Genomic DNA, 20,760 nt, shown 5'->3' with positions numbered 1-20,760 from the left:
TTGAGCTGAAAAGAGTGGGTTCTTCTTGCACTTTCTTGATTTGTACTTCCAAACCGCAGTTACTACCTTTCCTTCCTGGTCATGTTCACAACTTTCCCTATTCTCCAACGGGGTGACAGACTAGGTTGATTCAGTATCCAGAATCGAGGCGCATTCACATGCTATCTCAATCTATGGGGCTGCCATACAGATTTCAAGCCGAGGATAGACCCCTGGGTATTTAAACCAGACTTTAGTCTCGGAAATTCCGAACCTTTGCGTTCTAGGCAATAGCCGTCCGAACTTTAGTTTCCACCGTCGCAGTTGGTCTCCTAGGAACTCATTGCAAACACAGCCAAGATGCATCTGGCAGGGGCTGGTTTTCTGAGGGAGCACTTCGATTGCTATTTTGGCTTGAAGCAGACTTGATCTTGAGCTTGGGAGTAGAGGCACACTCATACTTCGGAGCATTGACAAGGCCTGAAGAGGTACATCTAGAGTATAAAATCGGAGAGTATAATCACGGAAACTGAAACAAACTCAAATGTTCCAATTTTCCCTCTTTTCTTTTGCTTCGCAGCCCGGAACCTATATAGCTTCAGATAGATCCTGATTTTACTGTTCTCACATGACTTGGGTTGAATCCTGCGATTTTATGAAAGAACAAACTCTGTTTTGTATAAATATGGAGAATGGCACGGCACTCGGAGCACAAAACGATTTTATTTTTGAAATTCAGAGATGAGCTTTCGACCAAGTATTGAGCCTATGACTGAACACAGCAAAACGACTCAACAAGGAAATAAAAGGCGCACAACCTAGACACATCGAGTAACACTCGAAACGACTCAAAACAAGAATCGAGATAAAACAAAAAGACAAGACACTCAGACGTGCACAGGGAGCCTGTTTCACCGGGTAGTGTTTCCCACCTTCTTTCATTTGTGGTTCTCACGTTACTCGGCCCTCAAGCTCTATTTTTCCTGAAAAAGCCCTCTTCTCACTTTTCCTCTCATCGCACATTTCTCTATTCTTCAATCTCTCATTTTTCATCCCTCCCCTGGGTGGTTGATGGATAAACAGCAAATTGTGGGCTCGTGTCCCTAGCATTCTGCTAGATTCTCTTTCTTTCGCTCACAGTTAGTGAATTCTTCCCACGGAAAGGTTGCGCTACAACTGGGTGTGTAGCAAATCTGCAGCTAACATCAGTTGATGATGCTTTGTTGGGGAGTTTGGACGTGATAAGATCTGTCCAGATGATGGAGTGGAATATCTTGCCCCATTCTAGTTCGTGCTTCGCACTTTGCTTGATACCTCGTTGCTTGGAGGATGTGAGAGCTTTCTGCCCTTAGTTGTGCCCTTTTCTGGCAGGTAGAGTGCCCTTCTTGGCAAGTATGTTGACAATGGGAAAGACAGGAAGCCTGACTCAACTGTGCCCTTAGTTCATCATTTTGACCATTTTTTGTTTTAGTTTTCTCCTAAAAAATTTTGACCAAAATGAGAGTTAGATTAACATGCTTGTTCAATTTTCTGATTTAAAATCATGCAAGTCAAGCCATGAGCACTGAAAATTTTCCTCTTTTGGATCCAAGAAATGGTCCAGTTTTGAAAATGGAATACTTTTCGAGAAGATTAGTCAACCTCAGTAAAAATTCTCAAAAACTATTTTTGCAAACGACCACTGCTCAACGAGCACGGAACCTACTCTTGAGATGCGCAACCTCGGATTCATGGCAATGGAAAATTGCCCCTTGTCTGAAGGACACTGCATGGCAACAGAAAGTTGCCCCTTGTTTGAATGGCACCGCGGCACATTGAATAGCAACGGAAAGTTGCCCCTTGTTTGAATGGCACCGCAGCGCATTGAATAGCAACGGAAAGTTGCCCCTTGTTTGAATGGCACCGCAGCGCATTGTAGTCAGTCCTCAGAGTAACGAACACAATCAAATCCTCAGATACAGAGAAAGCGAAGATGATCAGAACCATCGCATGGACACGATCAAATTTGAAGTGTTTTACGGCTGGACTTCAGAATGAAGTTGCCTACGTATCCCAAAGATGGGAATCAAGCCTTACGTAGTTCGGGGTTAAGGTACACTCGGGTATTAACCTCTCCTTTTACGCTCTAACTTTTGCCAAGGCCGCCCTTTCTGGGTTTTCAACCTTGCGAGCTTTGTTCTTCTTTTCTTTTCAATTTTCTCAACTTTTCTTTTTTTTTTTTTTTTTGATATTCTTTTCTTTTCTTTTTTTTTTGTTCTTTTTCTTTTCTTTTCTTTTCTTTTTCTTCTTTTTTCTTTTTTTGTTCTTTTTGTTCTTTTTCCTGCTCTAACTTTTGCCTGGGTCGCCCTTCCGGGTTTTCGGCCCAGCGAGCCTCTCAAGGGTAAAAGCGTAACAAGTCCATGCCAAATGGTTTTAGGATCTCGAAGCCATCCGTATCCAAGAGAGTGGCTGTTGTATCGATTTGCAGAAGGATCCATCTTCAGCTCTTCGAGTACATCGGACATTTTCGCCCCTAGTTCGAGGGGTGTTTCCGTTCTAGCTTCGCAAGCTTCTTCTGATGAGGTCTGATCTTCTTGATCTGACTTTGGTGCCTCTTGTTCGAGGGCTGTTTCAAATCTGGCCACACAAGCCTCACATCGTAGTTGACCGTTGAACCTTCTGAATTCAAGTTCAAGGTTTGAAAGCAAGGGCTCAAGTCTCGAGGCTGAGAGCGATCCTAAGCTGCACAATCTCAAGAGCGATTCCACACAACTCTTCGCAGGACCGCGCAAAACATTTTGTTTTTGAAAACTTTTAAGAAAGTGACAAATCACTCGCGCTGAAGATAGTGTGAAACCAGTCTAGATCAAGCCAGGGTCCTTCTCAGTACTCACGCTAACAAGCATGATTTCATTCATTGACGGGCTTAGCACGCCTCTCTTTCTCTCAAATGATCAAAGTTTTGCAAATCCCGAGGAATTCCTCCCTCTTCGTTTTCACCACAGTGTTCAAAAAGTTTTGAAAAAACTCAGGTCATTACAATGACTTCAAGGTACAGAAAAGACAGAGTCCTTAGTCAAATACTGCCATCTCATTTGAAATTTCTGGTACAACTGGCACAAGGCAGAAGCAAATGCTAAAGCGTGAAAATCACTGCTGTTTCATTCAAAATCTGTTGGCACAACTGGCTCCCTGGCAGAAACATACTCAAAACAAAACGAAAAGACAAACACAAAACAAAATGGTGATGCCCGAGGTAACGCCCCCGAGATCACCCGACTCCTATACAACAGGACTAACTAGATACAACAAGACAAACTCAAAACAAAAGAGACTGACTCAAAACAAAAGACAGACTCAAAAACAAAATAACAAGACTGACCCAATACCTAAGTCAGAAAGCACAAAAGCTAGCATTTGCAAATGCTCAAAACAGTGCATGCCATCCACCATATTTGGAGTAAACTGAGCGCTGCCCGCAGGTGGTTCATCCCCCCAATCATATCACATTATCTCCCAAGTTCACTGATCAAGTGCCGATAGACTTTGCAGGACCTGGTGCGGGGATGACCCCGTTGTCGATCAGATCTTGTATTTCGTGGCGGAGACGAAAGCACATGTCAGTGTCATGGCCAGCTCGCTGATGGAAGGCACAGTAGTCGGCTGGGTTGTGCGAGAGAGGGAGGTTCTTTGGTAATGGCTGCGGCTCCAGGGGCTTCAGATGCCCTTTCTTGATCAAAGCCCCTAGAGCCTTTGACAAAGGCATATAAAGTGGGGTGAAAACCTTCTTGGCTTGGGGTGGATATTTGGCTGCTTGCGAGCTACTCCCGAATGCACCGGTGAATGGGGTGGTTGTTTTTGGTGCGGTGGCGGTGACCATGCCCACTTCGGAAGATCTTGCAGCTGCGTCACCGCTGGTGGTCGCATTCGAACTGCGGATAAACGCCCTCCTGGGCTGTTCCTTCTCCTGGTCAAAGAGGCCCTGCTTCATAGCATCCTCGATCTGCACTCCCATCTCATGCAAGTCTGGAAAGGTAGGGAAGGGGATCACGATCATTTTCCGCATTAGCTTGGGCTAGAGATTGCGCACAATCATCCGAATTTGATCTTTGTTAGTGGGCCTAAGGGTCATCATTGAGGCCTTGGTCCTCCAGCGGGTCACGAATTCTGAGAAGCTCTCCTTCGGCTCCTGCCTCATCGTCTCAAGATCACGGGTCGTAATCTCGATTTGGGTATTGTATGAATATTGTGCGACGAAGGCCTCGGCCATCTCCTCCCAGCTTTGTTTCACTGAATCCTCCAATTTGGCATACCAGGTGACTGCAATACCCGACAGGGTCCTGCCAAAAAGGGAGAGCTTCTGTAATCTTGTCAAGCCCATCGGGCGCAAAACATCTGAAAACAAGCTCAGGTGGACCATGGGATCTCCTGACCCATCAAAACGGTCGATGTGAGGCATCTTGAACCTGTCCGCCAGAGTTACAGCTGCGTCGGTGTACCCGTCCCCAATGTTCGGGATGGACTTTACCCCCTGGGATTTCTTGAACAGCTTTTCAAGCTTGCTCAACTTTAACGCTGTGGGGTCGACCTCGAACTCGGAGGGAAAGTCTGGTAGATTGGTAGGTGTTTTGGATAGTTGAGGTAAAATTGGGGGCAGAGCCGGCCCGCCTGGAATGTCCGTATCATCCTGGACGTTTGGCGTCTCCCCAGGTGCTGGAGCTCCTGCTGGGGGAGGAACTTGTTGTGAAGCGGACGCGCCGCTTTGCTGTGGCAGCTTGGTGATGAGCTCGGCCTGCTGAGCCATGATCGCAGCCTGCTGTTTGGCAAATTCCTCCTGACGGGCAGCATCCTGCTGCATGAGTTTCATACTTTCTTGCATCTGGCGCATCATTGCCTCCATCCCTGACGTGTTCTGCTGATCCATCTGACTGACTGTTATCTGTCCCTGCAGTAGAAACTGAGACCTCAGCCTGACTGTTCACTGGTGGGGTGGATAAGGGCCACTGATCTGGTAACTGCTGAACCGGTGATTTGTGCCCAACTAGCCCTTTTACCCTGCCTCTGGCAAAGGAACACTGATTTGCCTTTGAACTGAATCTCTGACCTGACAAAGTCTATCAGCACAAGTCCGATGAACCTCGGGGAATATCGGAGCCTTCTGAAGCTATGGTTCCCAGACTACCTAGCAAAAGAGAAAACAGACAGCATCTCAGCCTGATTCCATCTGAACAGATACGAGCATAGTTGAATGAGTGTGCCCTCTACTGAATTCTGTCCCAAAATTCTGCCCCAAATCTGAGTCTGATACCCACAGGTAAAGCTGACTCCCAAATACTGATAGTAATGCCCGCAGGCCTGATGCCCAAACTCATATACTGATACATGCATTCCTGTAGAGACGCACTCTAAAGCAAAAAACAGATAAGTGAGAGCCAAAACACCCCTATGTTGGGGTAGGGTTTCCCTGTCCTATTTTGTCAGGAGCTAGGGTTTCACTACGCACACAGCGGTTTCAAACAACCTATAAACGGGTAAGCAACCTGTCCTAGTTTGGAATGGTCACTATGGATCCGAATATGCATTAGGTCGAATGGTCAAAGAGGGTTCCCCGGTAAAACCGGGGTTCATGTTCCCATACTGGCAGAGCCCACAACCGGTCAGCCTTATGGTCATGCCTTGACAAGACAAGCCTCCGGCAAACCGTTCAGGAATAGCAGATGGCAAACACGGTGTCCTAGGCGCACCAATGCAAATGCAATGCAAAGAAACACACAAGTGTAGTAAAAAACAGATATCATGAGTTCGAGTCAAGTTCTCTAAATCCCCAGCGGAGTCGCCAGAAACTGTAGACGTCCCCGAACGCCCCGGGAGGAACGAGCTCCCGTTCCGTTCATTTGGGGTCACTACAGCTCAGGACTCTCAAATTGTCACGGTTCTAAGTCTGAACCAAAGAGTCCAAATCCGGCAAATCGTTTTGAGAAACAAATTTTTGAAAAGAAGTGCCAAACATGGACTGCTTTGCCAGATACAGAGTCGCCACCTAAATATTTTATTTTGGGAAATTTAGGAAACCCTGACTCGTTGCCTAAGGCCACGTGTCCGTCATCACCAAAGTTGCCTCGGCTCGGGAACTTGGGTACGATTGGGGAAGGTCACTTCGTGAGCACCCCCGCTCGCCCGATCAAAGATCGGCCTCTACTAACCGTGATATCTATTTTTGAAAACATTGTATGTTCTTATTCCGGTTATTAGCCTAGGTTACTATGTGATGCGCACAGCATACAAGTATAGACTGAGTTGCCTGAATTGGAACAAAACATTTCATGTTTGTTTGTTTGAAAATGGTTTGATGGTGCTACCCGCAGGTAGGCTTAAAATGCAGATTTTGCCACCCTCAGGTGGGCTTAGAAAAGATAGTTTTGCCACTATCTAGTGGGCTTTAAAACAAACAGTTGATGATTTATTCCAATCCAAGTAACCCAACCTTCACCCACAGGCATTCAGGCAGTTATATCACATAAGCATTTAGCCTCATGGTAAGCATGCTATTCATGGCAGTCACTCACACGCATGCAAGGATGCTAAAGCATAAAACTTACCGAGTACTCCAAGCCAAAAACAGAAACTACATTAGAAATCATGCATGATCCTAAGTATACAGAATTGCCTAATGCAACACATGCAAGAATGCAAACTATAGCAGGCTCGGCTATTCTAAACATGGCATGTGGAATGCTACAGCTAACATGTATTCAACTCGTAATTGAAATACAAATGCAGTTAGTATGATGCGCCGAGCCCGGTGCATGCAAAACAGATGAATGATGCAAACATGCTGTCATACTGTATGCTAATTGAAATATGCCCTATTCTAACCATCATAAGCAGGTAAATAAAAGGGAAGAAAGACGTGGGGTTGGAAGACATACATCACACTCACGCACACTTATTACAGTTTTGCCCCCGCGCAGAGGGTCCGAATAAATATACAGTCCCGAATAAAAGAATAGTACAGTCCAAATATTACAGTCCGAATAATGTACAAATTCCTAATTAATTAACAAATTAACTAAGAAAATAAATAAAACTGGCATGCAAGCCAGGGACTGCCTTGCTTCTGATGGATGATTTACATTTAGGCTGCCTTGCGCGGAAATCCACCGGGATGCCCCAATTAGCCTCTGTTTAGCAGTTTATTCTTGGAAAGCGCGCCGAGCCCCGGAAGACTATTGATTCCTGATTTTGCTGCAACAGAGAGTAGGAAAGGGGCATAGCAGTGTATTTTCACAAATATATGCATGCCTTGATCCTCGTGCCACCAATCACGCATACCGAGGCATGATGGCCGAGGAGTCGAATTGCACAATTCAATATAGGATGAATGCACATGAAAACACAATAAAACCTAACTCTATCATGGATGATCCGGAGTGTCGGTGACTGGGGAATTGAGACACATTCCGTCACTCGGAGTACGGAATGTACCTCGTTTCCCGTGCCCGGGCTAACTCCTATCCCGAACACGATGCAATATGCATGACATGCATGAAATGCGACTAAGATATAATCCTAACATACACAATGCTATGAAAATGAGATGCCTCGAAATGCGTGCACACGAGCACGCAAACCGAGAAAATGACATACGCAACGTAAATGACATGGAAATGTGATATGGGCTTACACTAACATGAGAGAGCCTCAGCTACACTCACATAAGAGGCCGGTGGATGAAAATGAAGTGCCTCGAAATGCGTGCACACGGGCACGCAAACCGAGGCAATGGTATATGCAATGCAATGGCATGGAAATGGCATATAAAATGCAACATGGACTTATACTAACATGAGAGAGCCTCAGCCGCACCCACATAAGAGGCCGATGGATGAAAATGAAGTGCCTCGAAATGCGTGCACACGGGCACGCAAACCGAGGCGATGGCATACGCAATGCAATATGACTAAAATGGCATATAGAATGCAACATGGACTTATACTAACATGAGGGAGCCTCAGCCACACTCACATAAGAGGCCGATGGATGAAAATGAAGTGCCTCGAAATGCGTGCACACGGCCACGCAAACCGAGGCAATGGCATACGCAATGCAATAGCATGGAAAATGATATGCAAACATGCTGATGGAATTTCAGCACTGAAATGTGGGGGAAAACAGCCCCGAAATGAGGCGAAAGTACACCCGATGCATGGAATCTCTCCCGAAATGCAAAATTAGGCACATAGAATGAACTACAGCTATACAAAGCATGCATAATTGGTACATGGAATGAAAAGACAAAAGCAAGGCAGCCCCAAGATAAGCATTTTTACAGTTCAAAGCATGGCCAAACAACAAACATAAATAGGGCAAAACTAGCATGCAAAAATGGCCCTAAATATGAGACAAAGAAGCAACTCACAGCTGCTGACCCCAAACAGGTTAGGGGCCTTCTACAATATTGAAGAGGGGCCAAAAATATGATGTTTTACAGAACTGTAAAAACCCCAAAAACAAACATAGATATGGCTAAGCTCTTATGCAAGAAAATGGGCCAAAAAATGGACAAAGAAGCAAGTGGTAGATGCAAAGCCCAAACAAAAAAATACTCTTCTACAAAACTGAAAAGGGGCTAAAAATATGAACATTTACAGTAGATGGAAAGCCCCAAATCAATATACAAACATGCTCAAAATGCAACGCAAGATATAGGCCAACAAAGGGGTATAACATGAAGTATGCAAAATATTCATCAAACAGCCAAGGACCCTTAATGAAACATGACAAGGGGGTCAAAATATGGCCACTTTCAGTTCTGATCATGGCCGAAAAACAGAAGCAAGATAAGCTAAAAAAACATGCAAAAATGAGGACCAAAGAGGGGTATAATGGTAAGTGATACATGGAGGTCCCAAATAGGGTAAGACCCTTAATGAAAGATGAAAATAAGCTCAAAATATGGCCACTTTCAGTTTTGGTCGGAGCTCAAATGTATAAGCAAGAAGGGCTAAGATATAGACCAAGAAAAGAGCAAAAAAGGGAAAAACGAGACTCACCCTTGAAGACTAGTCTTTAGCAACCTCTTGGCTTGAGAAAAAGATGCTCCTTGCCTCTGGAAATGACCTCCAAACTGCTGGTATAGAGTGGTGGTGGTGGTGCTAGGTGGTGGTGAAGGAATGGTGAAGAAATGGTGTAGGGGACTTGGAGTTTTGATGGTTGGAATATAGAGAGAGAGAGATATATAATATAGGAGCTCTAAACAAAAATCTCTAACCCTTAATACAGACCTAGGGTGCTGTATATATAGGCAAAAGGGGTGGAAAAAAGGGGGGGGGGGAAAATGGAGGGAAAAAATGGAGGGAAAACAATCCAAGTTTCCCTCCAAAAAGGCCAAAAAGTGAGATATAAAGGCAAGTGGTAGCTTCTGGACCCAAATGGCCGAGAGCCCTTCAACAAAGTTGAAGAGGGGCTCAAAAAAAGACACTTTGTAGTTTATGACCAAGTCCGAAACAGCTCACAATTAAGCCTAAAATACCGCGCAAAAATAGGCCTAAAAGAGCGTTAAAGAAGCAAGTGATAGATGGAGATGTCAAACATCAAGAGGTCCTCAATCAAACATGAAAAGGAGCTCAAAATATGACTATCTTAAGTTCGGGTCAAAGCCCAAAAATGCAGAATGAAGGTTCGGGAGCCGAAACACGCAGTTCGGGGCCCCAAAAGTGGGCTGTTAGGCACCGGGAGTGGTGCTCAACCACGAAGTTGGTCTCTCGGACCACAGTGTCCCTCAAAAGGGAGTAAATAAGATGTATGCCAAAAATCAGAGCAAATGGAGATGGTTAAGCGGTCCCGAACCGAGGCACACGGCCTGACGGCTCCGAAAACCGGGAACCGGGCCCCGAAATGGGCAAAATGGCCTATAGCCACAAAATGTAGCCCACGGCCACTGAGAGATGGTCTACAGGACCTCTCCCTCCCCTCAGGAAAAGAAACAGAGAAAATCGAGCTTGGTTCGCAAACCGAGGTAAAGCATGAAAGAGGGTTCGAAAGTCCGGAGGCAGGGTTCACAGCCGAGACTCTGAGACTTCTGAACGAGCATAATATGTAGCATCACCGAGCGCTCAACTGGTGACGTCTAAGTCTTAAGGTCGGTCAAAAATGGGGTGTCTACAGGTCCCCCGCGGGCTTGTTACAGTTTCTGGCGACTCCGCTGGGGATTTAGAGAACTGGACTCGAACTCTTGATATCTGTTTTTGACTACACTTGTGTGTTTCTTTGCATTTGCATTTGCATTGGTGCTCCTAGGACACCGTGTTTGCCATCTGCTATTCCTGAACGGTTTGCCGGAGGCTTGTCTTGTCAAGGCATGACCATAAGGTTGACCGGTTGTGGGCTCTGCCAGTATGGGAACACAAACCCCGGTTTTACCGGGGCACCCTATTTGACCATTCGACCTAGTGTATATTCGGATCCATGGTGACCATTCCAAACTAGGACAGGTTGCTTACCCGATCATAGGTTGTTTGAAACCGCTGCGTACGTAGTGAAACCCTAGCTCCTGACAAAATAGGACAGGGAAACCCTACCCCAACATAGGGGTGTTTTGGCTCTCACTTATCTGTTATGTGCTTTAGAGTGCGTCTCTACAGGAATGCATGTATCAGTGTATGAGTTTGGGCATCAGGCCTGCGGGCACCAGTTTGCGAATTTGGGCATCAGGCCTGCGGGCATTACTATCAGTATTTGGGAGTCAGCTTTACCTGTGGGTATCAGACTCAGATTTGGGGTGGAATTTTGGGACAGAATTCAGTAGAGGGCACACTCATTCAACTATGCTCGTATCTGTTCAGATGGAATCAGGCTGAGATGCTGTCTGTTTTCTCTTTTGCTAGGTAGTCTGGGAACCATAGCTTCAGAAGGCTCCGATATCCCCCGAGGTTCATCGGACTTGTGCTGATAGACTTTGTCAGGTCAGAGATTCAGTTCAAAGGCAAATCAGTGTTCCTCCGCCAGAGACAGGGTAAAAGGGGCCAGTTAGGCACAGATCACCAGTTCGGCAGTTACCAGATCAGTGGCCCTTATCCACCCCACCAGTGAACAGTCAGGTTGAGGTCTCAGTTTCTACTGCAGGGATAGATACCAATCAGTCAGATGGATCAGCAGAACACGTCAGGGATGGAGGCAATGATGCGCCAAATGCAAGAAAGTATGAAACTCATGCAGCAGGATGCTGCCCGTCAGGAGGAATTTGCCAAACAGCAGGCTACGATCATGGCTCAGCAGGCCGAGCTCATCACCAAGCTACAACAGCAAAGCGGTGCGTCCGCTTCACAACAAGTTCCTCCCCCAGCAGGAGCTCCAGCACCTGGGGAGACGCCAAACGTCCAGGATGATACGGACAATCCAGGCGGGCCAGCTCCGCCCCCAATTTTACCTCAACTATCCAAAACACCTACCAATCTGCCGGACTCTCCCTTCGAGTTCGAGGTCGACCCCACGGCGTTAAAATTGAGCAAGCTTGAGAAGCTCTTCAAGAAATCCCAGGGGGTCAAGGCTATCCCGGACATTGAGGACGGGTACACCGACGTGGCCGTAACATTGCCCGATAGGTTCAAAATGCCTCAAATTGACCGCTTTGACGAGTCTGGGGATCCCATGGTCCATCTCCGACTGTTCTCAGACATCTTGCGGCCAATGGACCTAACGCGACCACAGAAGCTTTCATTATTCGGCCGAACCCTGTCGGGTGTGGCTGCCCACTGGTACGCAAAGTTAGAGGATGAAGTGAAGAAGAATTGGGATGAAATGGCTGAGGCCTTTGTCACACAATACTCGTACAACACTCAGATCGAGATTACAACCCGTGATCTCGAAACGACAAGGCAAGAGCCCAAGGAAACTTTCTCGGACTTTGTAATCCGATGGAGGACAAAGGCGTCAATGATGACTCTAAGGCCCACGGATAAGGACCAAATCCGGATGATTGTGCGCAATCTCCACCCAAAATTGATGCAGAGGATGATTGTAATCCCCTTTCCTACTTTCTCAGATTTACACGAGATGGGAGTGCAGATCAAGGATGCTATGAAGCAGGGCCTCTTTGACCAGGAGAAAGAGCAACCCAGGAGGGCGTTTTCCCGCAGTTCGAATGCGACCACCAGTGGTGATGCAGCTGCAAGATCTTCTGATGTGGGCATGGTGGCTACCACCGTATCAAAAACAGCTACCCCATTCACCGGTGCGCCCGGACGTAGCTCACAAGGAACCAAATATCCACCCCGAGTCAAGAGGGTTTTCACCCCGCTTTATATGCCTTTGTCAAAAGCTCTAGAGGCCTTAATCCGAAAAGGACATCTGAAGCCATTGGAACAACGGCCTTTACCCGATCCTATCCCTGCAAAGCATTATCAGACTAAATACTGCGCCTACCATCAACAAACCGGTCACGACACCGACAGTTGCTTTCGTCTGCGCCATGATGTACAAGATCTGTTTGACAACGGGGTCATCCCCGCACCAGGTCTTGCAAAGTCTATCGGCACTTGATCAGTGAACTTGGGGGATAATGTGATGTGATTGGGGGGATGGACCACCTGCGGGCGGCACTCAGCTTACTCCAGATGTGGTGTATGGCACGCATTATTTTGAGCATTTGTGAATGCTGTTTATTCTGCTTTCTGACTTGGGTATTGAGTCTGTCTTGTTGTATCGAGTCAGTCCTGTTAAGTCTGTCTTGTTGTATCGAGTCAGTCTTGTTGTGTAGGAGTCGGTTGATTTCGGGGGGTGTTACCTCGGGCATCACCATTTTGTTTTGTGTTTGTCTTTTCATTTTGTTTTGAGTCTGTTTCTGCCAGGGAACCAGTTGTGCCAACAGATTTGAATAAAACAGCAGTGATCTTCATGCTCTCGCATTTGCTTCTGCCTTGTGCCAGTTATGCCGAAAGTTCTGAATGAGACGGCAGTATTTGACTAAAGAACTCTGTCTTTTCTGTGCCTTGAAATCATTGTATTGACCTAAGTTTTTCAAAACTTTTTGAGCACTGCGGTGAAAAACAAAGAGGAATGAATTCCTCGGGATTTGCAAAACTTTGATCAATTGAGAGAAAGAGAGGCGTGCTAAGCCCTTAATGAATGGAATCATGCTTGTTAGCGTGAGTACTGAGAAGGATCCTGGCTCGATCCAGATTGGTTCTACACTGTCTTCAGCGCGAGCGACTGGTCGCTTTCTTAAAAGATTTCAAAAAATGTTTTGCGCGGTCCTGCGAGGACCTGTGTGGAATCGCTCCTGAGATTGTGCAGCCTAGGATCTCTCTCAGCCTCGAGACTCAACCCCTTCGCTTCCAAACCTTGAAACTTGAATTCAGAAGGTTCAACGGTCAACTATGATGTGAGGCCCGTGTGGCCGGATTTGAAGCACCCTCGAACAAGAGGCAAGAAAGTTAGATCAAGAAGATCAGATATCATCAAAAGAAGCTTGCAAAGCAAAACAGCAGCTATTCTCCTGGATTCAGATGACTTCAGGATCTCAAAACCATTTGACATGGACAAAGCTACACTTTTACCCTTGAGAGGCTCGCTGGGCCGAAAACCCGGAAGGGCAACCCAGGCAAAAGTTAGAGCAAGAGAAAAATACAAAAAAAGAGAAGCAAAAAAAAATGCAAAGAAAAGAACAAAAAAAAATCAAAAAAGAAAAGAAATGAAAAGAATTGAAAAGAAAAGAAAAACAAAGCTCGCAAGGTCGAAAACCCGCAACAGGCACCTTGGCAAAAGTTAGAGCATAAAAAGGAGAGGTTAATACCCGAGTGTACCTTAACCCCGAACTACGTGAGGCTTGATTCCCATCTTTGGGATACGTAGGCAACTTCATTCTGAAGTCCAGCCGTAAAACAATTCGATTATGTCCATGCGATGGTTCTGGTCATCTTTGTCTTTTCTGTATCCGGGAGTTCGGTTGCAATCATCGCTCTGAGGGCTGATTACAATACACTACGGTGCCATTCAGACAAGGGGCAACGTTCCGTTGCCATTCAATGCGCTGCGGTGCTATTCAAACAAGGGGCAACTTTCCGTTGCCATTCAATGCGCCGCGGTGCCGTTCAAACAAGGGGCAACTTTCCGTTGCCATGCAGTTCCCCTCAAGCAAGGGGCAATCTTCCTTCGAATTCGAAGTTGTGCATCTCGAGAGTAAGTTCCGTGCTCGTTGAGCAGTGGTCGTTTGCAAAAATAGTTTTTGAGAATTTTTACTAAGGTTGACTAATCTTTTTGAAAAGTATTCCATTTTCAAAACTGGACCATTTCTTGGACCCAAAAGAGGAAAATTTTCAGTGCTCACAGCCTAACTTACATGATTTTAAATCAGAAAATTGAACAAGCATGTTAATCTAACTCTCATGTTGGTCAAAACTGTTTTAATAGAAAGCAAAAACAAAAAATGGTCAAAATGATGAACTAGGGGCACAGTTGGGTCAGGTGTTCTGTCTTTTCCCCTTTGTCAACATACTTGCCAAGAAGGGCACTCTACTTGCCAGAATAAGGCACAACCGAAGTTAACAGCAAAATGGCTGAAAACTCTCTCACCCTCCAAGCAACGAGGTATCAAGCCAAGTGCGAAGCACGAACTAGAATGGGGCAAGATATTCCACTCCATCATCTGGACAGATCTTATCACGTCCAAACTCCCCAGCAAAGCATCGTCAACTGATGTTAGCTGCAGATTTGCTACACACCCAGTTGTAGCGCAACCTTTCCGTGGGAAGAATTCACTAACTGTGAGCGAAAGAAAGAGAATCTAGCAGAATGCTAGGGACACGAGCCCACAATTTGCTGTTTATCCATCAACCACCCAGGGGAGGGATGAAAAATGAGAGATTGAAAAATAGAGAGATGTGCGATGAGAGGAAAAGTGAGAAGAGGGCTTTTTTAGAAAAACAGAGCTTGAGGGCCGAGTGATGTGAGAACCACAAATAAAAGAGGGTGGGAAACACTACCCGGTGAAACAGGCTCCCTGTGCACGTCTGAATGTCGTGTCTTTTTGTTTTATCTCGATTCTCGTTTTGAGTCGTTTCGAGTGTTACTCGATGTGTCTAGGTTGTGTGCCTTTTATTTCCTTGTTGAGTCGTTTTGCTGTGTTCAGTCGTAGGCTCAATACTTGGCTGAAAACTCATCTCTCAATTTCAAAAATAAAATCATTTTGCGCTCCGAGTGCCGTGTCGTTCTCCACATCTGTGCAAAACAAGATTCGTTCTTTCATAAAACCGCAGGGTTCAACCCAGGTCATGTCAGAACAGTAAAACTAGGACCTATCTGAAGCTATATACGGTTCCAGACTGCAAAGCAAAAGCAAAAGAGGAAAATGTCGGGTATCTGAGTTTGTTTCAACTTCAGTAAGTTCCGAGACTACATTCCGTGTGTACCTCTTCAAGTCTTGCCAAAGCTCCGAAGTATGAGTGCGCCTCTACCTCAAGCTCAAGATCAAGGCTGCTTCAAGCCAAAATGGCAATCAAAAGTGCTCTCCCTGAGTACCATTCCCTACCAGAGGCATCTTGGCTGTGTTCGCAATGAGTTCCTAGGAGACCAACTGCGACGGTGGAAACTAGAGTTCGAATGGCTGATGCCTAGAACGTAAAGGTTCGGGATTTCCGGGACTAAAGTCTGGTTTAAATACCCAGAGGCGCGTCCTCGGCTTGAAATCTGTATGGAGGCCCCATAGGTTGAGATAGCGTGTATGCACCTCAATTCTGGATACTGAACCAACCTAGTCTGTCACCCCGTTGGAGAATAGGAAAAGTTGTGAATATGATCAGGAAGAAAGGCAACATCCAAAGGGTTCTACATGAAGAACCCTTGTCAGTATTTCAGAGCCTTTGTACTGTAAGTTAAAGGTAAGTGTTCGAAGAGCACGGGGGAAGATCCCTATCAGAGCAGAGCGGTTCACCGCCACTCACCTCATGAGGTGCTTTCTAAAACGCTATTTTGTCTATTTATTGCTTTTTGTATTGTATTGCATTGTACCTATCAAGTTTCTTTCTCATTCATACACGATATTGTATGTACGGTTCATTCAAAGAAGTTCCGTTTAAGATCATTCATTTAGTGTATCAATCACGGTTCACAATTCACTTCATTTCTTTAGTGTATCAATCACACTTCATTCATTTAGTGTATCAATCACACTCTGTTCACATTGTGCATCTATCACACTTTGTGTTCATTTTCAGTGTATCCATCACACTCGTTCACTAAGTGCATCTATCACACTTCGTGTTCACATTTAGTATATCAATCATACTTGCTCACTAAGTGCATCTATCACACTTTGTGTTCACTTTTGATGTATCAATCACACTCTGTTCACATAGTGCATCTATCACACTTTGTGTTCACTTTCAGTATATCTATCATACTCTGTTCACTAAGTGCATCTATCACACTTTGTGTTCACTTTTAGTGTATCAATCACACTCTGTTCACATAGTGCATCTATCACACTTTGTGTTCACTTTTAGTGTATCAATCACACTCTGTTCACATAGTGCATCTATCACACTTTGTGTTCACTTTTAGTGTATCAATCACACTCTGTTCACATAGTGCATTTATCACACTTTGTGTTTGCTTTTAGTATATAAATCACACTCTGTTCACTTAGTGCATCTATCACACTTTGTGTTCCCTTTTAGTATATCCATCGTACTTGCTCACTAAGTGCATCTATCACACTTTGTGTTTACCTTTAGTGTGTATCCATCACACTTTGCTCACTTCACCCTTTGTATATCAATTACACTTTGCTCAAATAGTGTATCTATCACACATTCGCTTTGCTCACTTAGTGCATCTATCACACTTTGTGTTCCCTTTTAGTATATCCATCGTACTTGCTCACTAAGTGCATCTATCACACTTTGTGTTCACCTTTAGTGTGTATCCATCACACTTTGCTCACTTCACCCTTTGTATATCAATTACACTTTGCTCAAATAGTGTATCTATCACACACTCGCTTTGCTCACTTAGTGCATCTATCACACTTTGTGCTCACCTTTTTGTGTATCAATCGCACACTCTCGCTTTGTGTATCTATCATACTTGTTCACTTAGTGCATCTATCACACTTTGTGTTCACCTTTTTGTGTATCAATCACATGTTCGCTCTGTGTATCTATCACACACGCACACTGTATTTGCAGTGAGAATTCCATAATTTTCTTACATCCTTTCTGCACGAGGTGTAGTTTGGCTCGAGTTTACTTGCTTGCCTAGCATTCGCTTAAAATGTTGCATTTATTTCACATAATTGCTTCATTACAGCTCTCTTTGCATGACCATGAGTGATAACCGGCTTCGCGTAGCGTATAAGTCCAACTTTCAAAACCGGCCTCGCGTAGCGTATAAGTCCAATCTTCAAAATCTTCTTGCATATCATTTGCATTTTGCCCCTGCCTGCGGGCACATCTTTGTCTATCTTGTCTTCTTTGTCTAAGTCTTCGGCCTTGTCAAAAATGGGTCGTCTCTGGGCTTTGACATTCACTCCCGTCATTCTTATGACTTCCGAGTTCTGTCAAAGAGGGGCAACTGTAGACACCCCATTTTTGACCGACCTTGAGACTCAGACGTCACCAGTTGAGCACTTGGTGATATTGCATAATGTGCTCGTTCAGAAGTCTCAGAGTCGCGGTTGCGAGCCTTGCCTCCGGACTTCCGAACCCTCTTCTGTGCCTTGCCTCGGTTTGCGAACCAGACTCGGTTTTCTCTGTTTCTTCTCTTGAGGGGAGGGAGAGGTCCCGTAGACCATCTCTCAGTGGCCATGGGCTACATTTTGTGGCCGTAGGCCATTTTGCCCATTTCGGAGCCCGGTTCCGATTTTTCGGGACCGTTGGCCGCATGCCTCAGTTCGGGACTGCCTAACCGTCTCCGTTTGCTCCAGTTTTTGGCATACATCTTGTTTGCTCCCTTTTGAGGGACACTGGGGTCTCAGAAACCCACTTCGTGGCCGAATGCCACTTTCGGTGCTTAATAGCCCATTTTCGAGACCCCGAACTGCGTGTTTTGGCCCCCGAGCATCCGTTTTGTATCGGTTTTTGTTCATTTTTGGCAGGTACCTCTGTTTTATCACCAGGAAGGTCACTGGAGGGTGGGAGGCCAGCAATTATCTTAGCAACCAGTTATGTTCCATTTTCGCCCTCCAGTGCCCGTTTTTCTAACTTCCGAGCCAATGTTGAACACCTTGGGGCCACTTCCTTCAACCCCAAACCACATATTTGTGATGTACACACATGGGAGGACACCAAAATTTGGTGGGAGGCCAGCAATTTTGCCGAAAAGCCAACTTCTTTTTGGTCAAAAGTGGTTCAGCATGAATCCGGGAAGGAGAAAAATCTGCGCGGCTTCACCGAAACGGGCATAACTCTTTGCACAAGAGGAATTAAGATATGAGGCCACCACCATTGGAAAGCTTACTTCCGGGGATTCATTTTGCACTCAATAATATCCCAAGTCCAAGTCCTAGGGGGGGAGATGTGGTTGGTTGAAGTCTGGTTGGACCGAATCTGCGCGGCTTCACGGAAAAGGGCATAACTTTTTCTACAGGAGGAATTTTAATGCACGGTTTGCGCCATTGGAAAGCTAACTTCTGGGGCTTCATCCTAGGGGGTGGCCGGCCACTTTTTTTCTTTGACCTAGCCGGCCGGCTAGGGGAAGTGGCCGGCCGGTCACTTGCAGCAAAAATTTCAGGCCGGCCATGTTCCTCACTGTGTGTGCTTTCCAGCTGTGCCTTGGTTTTCCCCCAAAAATATCTACATCCGGGAGACCCTTTTGGAGGGAAAAAAAGCCTCGTTTTCCCTCCACTTTTGCTAGACTCTTCTCTCCATCTCTTATCCATATAGAGAGCCTCCCAACTCTAGAGAAAGGGTTACAAGAGTTGCTTTGAAGATATACATACATATCACTCCATTTCCTTTAAGTTTTGGCTCCATTTTCTTCATCATCTTCAAGCTCTACCATCACCACTCCATTCCAGCAGCAAAGGAAGGGATTCCAGTAGCTTAGAGTCATCAAATCTGGTCCAAGAAGCAACAAAAGTGATGGTCTTCAAGGGTAAGTAGACTTTCCCCCTTTTGTAGCTCATTTTTGTGCCAATTTCTTAGCCAAGTTTCTTATTGTTTTGGGCTCCGAACTTAACTAAAACTAGGTCTATTTTGAGCTATTCTACATGTTTGTTGAAGGGCTTAATCCTGTTTGAGCCCCCCATCTTACACTTGCTTCAATATCTCCCTTGAATGCCATTTTCTTGCATGCTTTGACAGCCCATTACGCTTCCATTTTTTGGCATTTTACAGAACTAAAGATAGGCTTATTTTGAGCCCCTCTTCAACATTGAAGAAGGGCTCAACACTGTTTGGGACCTCCATGCTATACTTGCCTTTATATCCCTCTTTGGTCCCTTTTTTTGCATGTTTTGGTAGCTTATTATGCTTCTGTTTTTGGTCTTTTTACAGGCCTAGAAATAGTCTTATTTTGACCTTCTTAACATGTTTCATTAAGGGTCTTTGGCCGTTTGTGGAATATTTTGTATACTTTGTGTTATAGCCACTTTTGAGCCTCATTTTGCATTGCATTTCTAGCATGTTTGTATACTGTTTTGGGGTTTTTACAGTTCTGTAAATATGCATATTTTTGGTCCCTCTTCAATGTTGTAGAAGGGAATTTTTCAGTTTGGGCATTGCATATACCACTTGCTTCTTTGGCCACCTTTTGGCCCTTTTTCTTGCATAAGAGCTTAGCCATATCTATGTTTGTTTTTGAGGTTTTTACAATTCTGAAAAGTGGCTTATTTTTGGCCCCTCTTCAATGTTGTTGAAGGGCCCTAACCTATTTGGAGTTAGCAGCTGTGAGTTGCTTCATAATCTCATGTTTAGGGCCATTTTTACATGCCATTGTTGCCCTATCTTCGCTTGCTGTTTGGCCATGATTTGTACTGTAAAAATTCTTATTTTGGGGCTGTCTTGCTTCTGTCTTTTCATTCCATGTACCAATTATGCATGCTTTGTATAGCTGTAGTTCATTTCACGTACTTAATCTTGCATTTCGGGAGAAATTCCATGCATCGGGTGTGTTTTCGCCTCATTTCGGGGCTGTTTTCCCCCACATTTCATTGCTGAAAATCCATTAGCATGTTTGCATATCATGTTTTTCATGCCATTGCATTGCGTATGCCATTGCCTCGGTTTGCGTGCCCGTGTGCGCGCATTTCGAGGCACTTCATTTTCATTCACCGGCATCCTATGTGAGTGTGGCTGAGGCTCTCTCATGTTGGTATAAGCGCATATCATGATTTCCATGCCATTGCATTGCATATGCCATTGCCTCGGTTTGCGTGCCTGTGTGCACGCGTTTCGAGGCACTTCATTTTCATCCATCGGCCTCTTATGTGAGTGTGGCTGAGGCTCTCTCATGTTAGTATAAGTCCATGTTGCATTCTATATGCCATTTCCATGCCATTGCATTGCATATGCCATTGCCTCGGTTTGCGTGCCCGTGTGCACGCGTTTCGAGGCACTTCATTTTCATCCATTGGCCTCTTATGTGAGTGTGGCTGAGGCTCTCTCATGTTAGTATAAGTCCATATTGCATTCTATATGCCATTTTCCATGCCATTGCATTGCGTATGCCATTGCCTCGGTTTGCGTGCCCGTTGTGCACGCATTTCGAGGCACTTCATTTTCATCCGTCGGCCTCTTATGTGAGTGTAGCTGAGGTTCTCTCATGTTAGTGTAAGTCCATGTTGCATTCTATGTGCCATTTTAGCCA

The sequence above is a fragment of the Camellia sinensis genome, unplaced genomic scaffold (assembly GCF_055761805.1).
Source record: "Camellia sinensis isolate YWXY unplaced genomic scaffold, ASM5576180v1 Unanchor10, whole genome shotgun sequence".
In the NCBI taxonomy this organism is placed as follows: Eukaryota; Viridiplantae; Streptophyta; class Magnoliopsida; order Ericales; family Theaceae; genus Camellia; species Camellia sinensis.
This window is presented reverse-complemented; position numbering follows the sequence as displayed.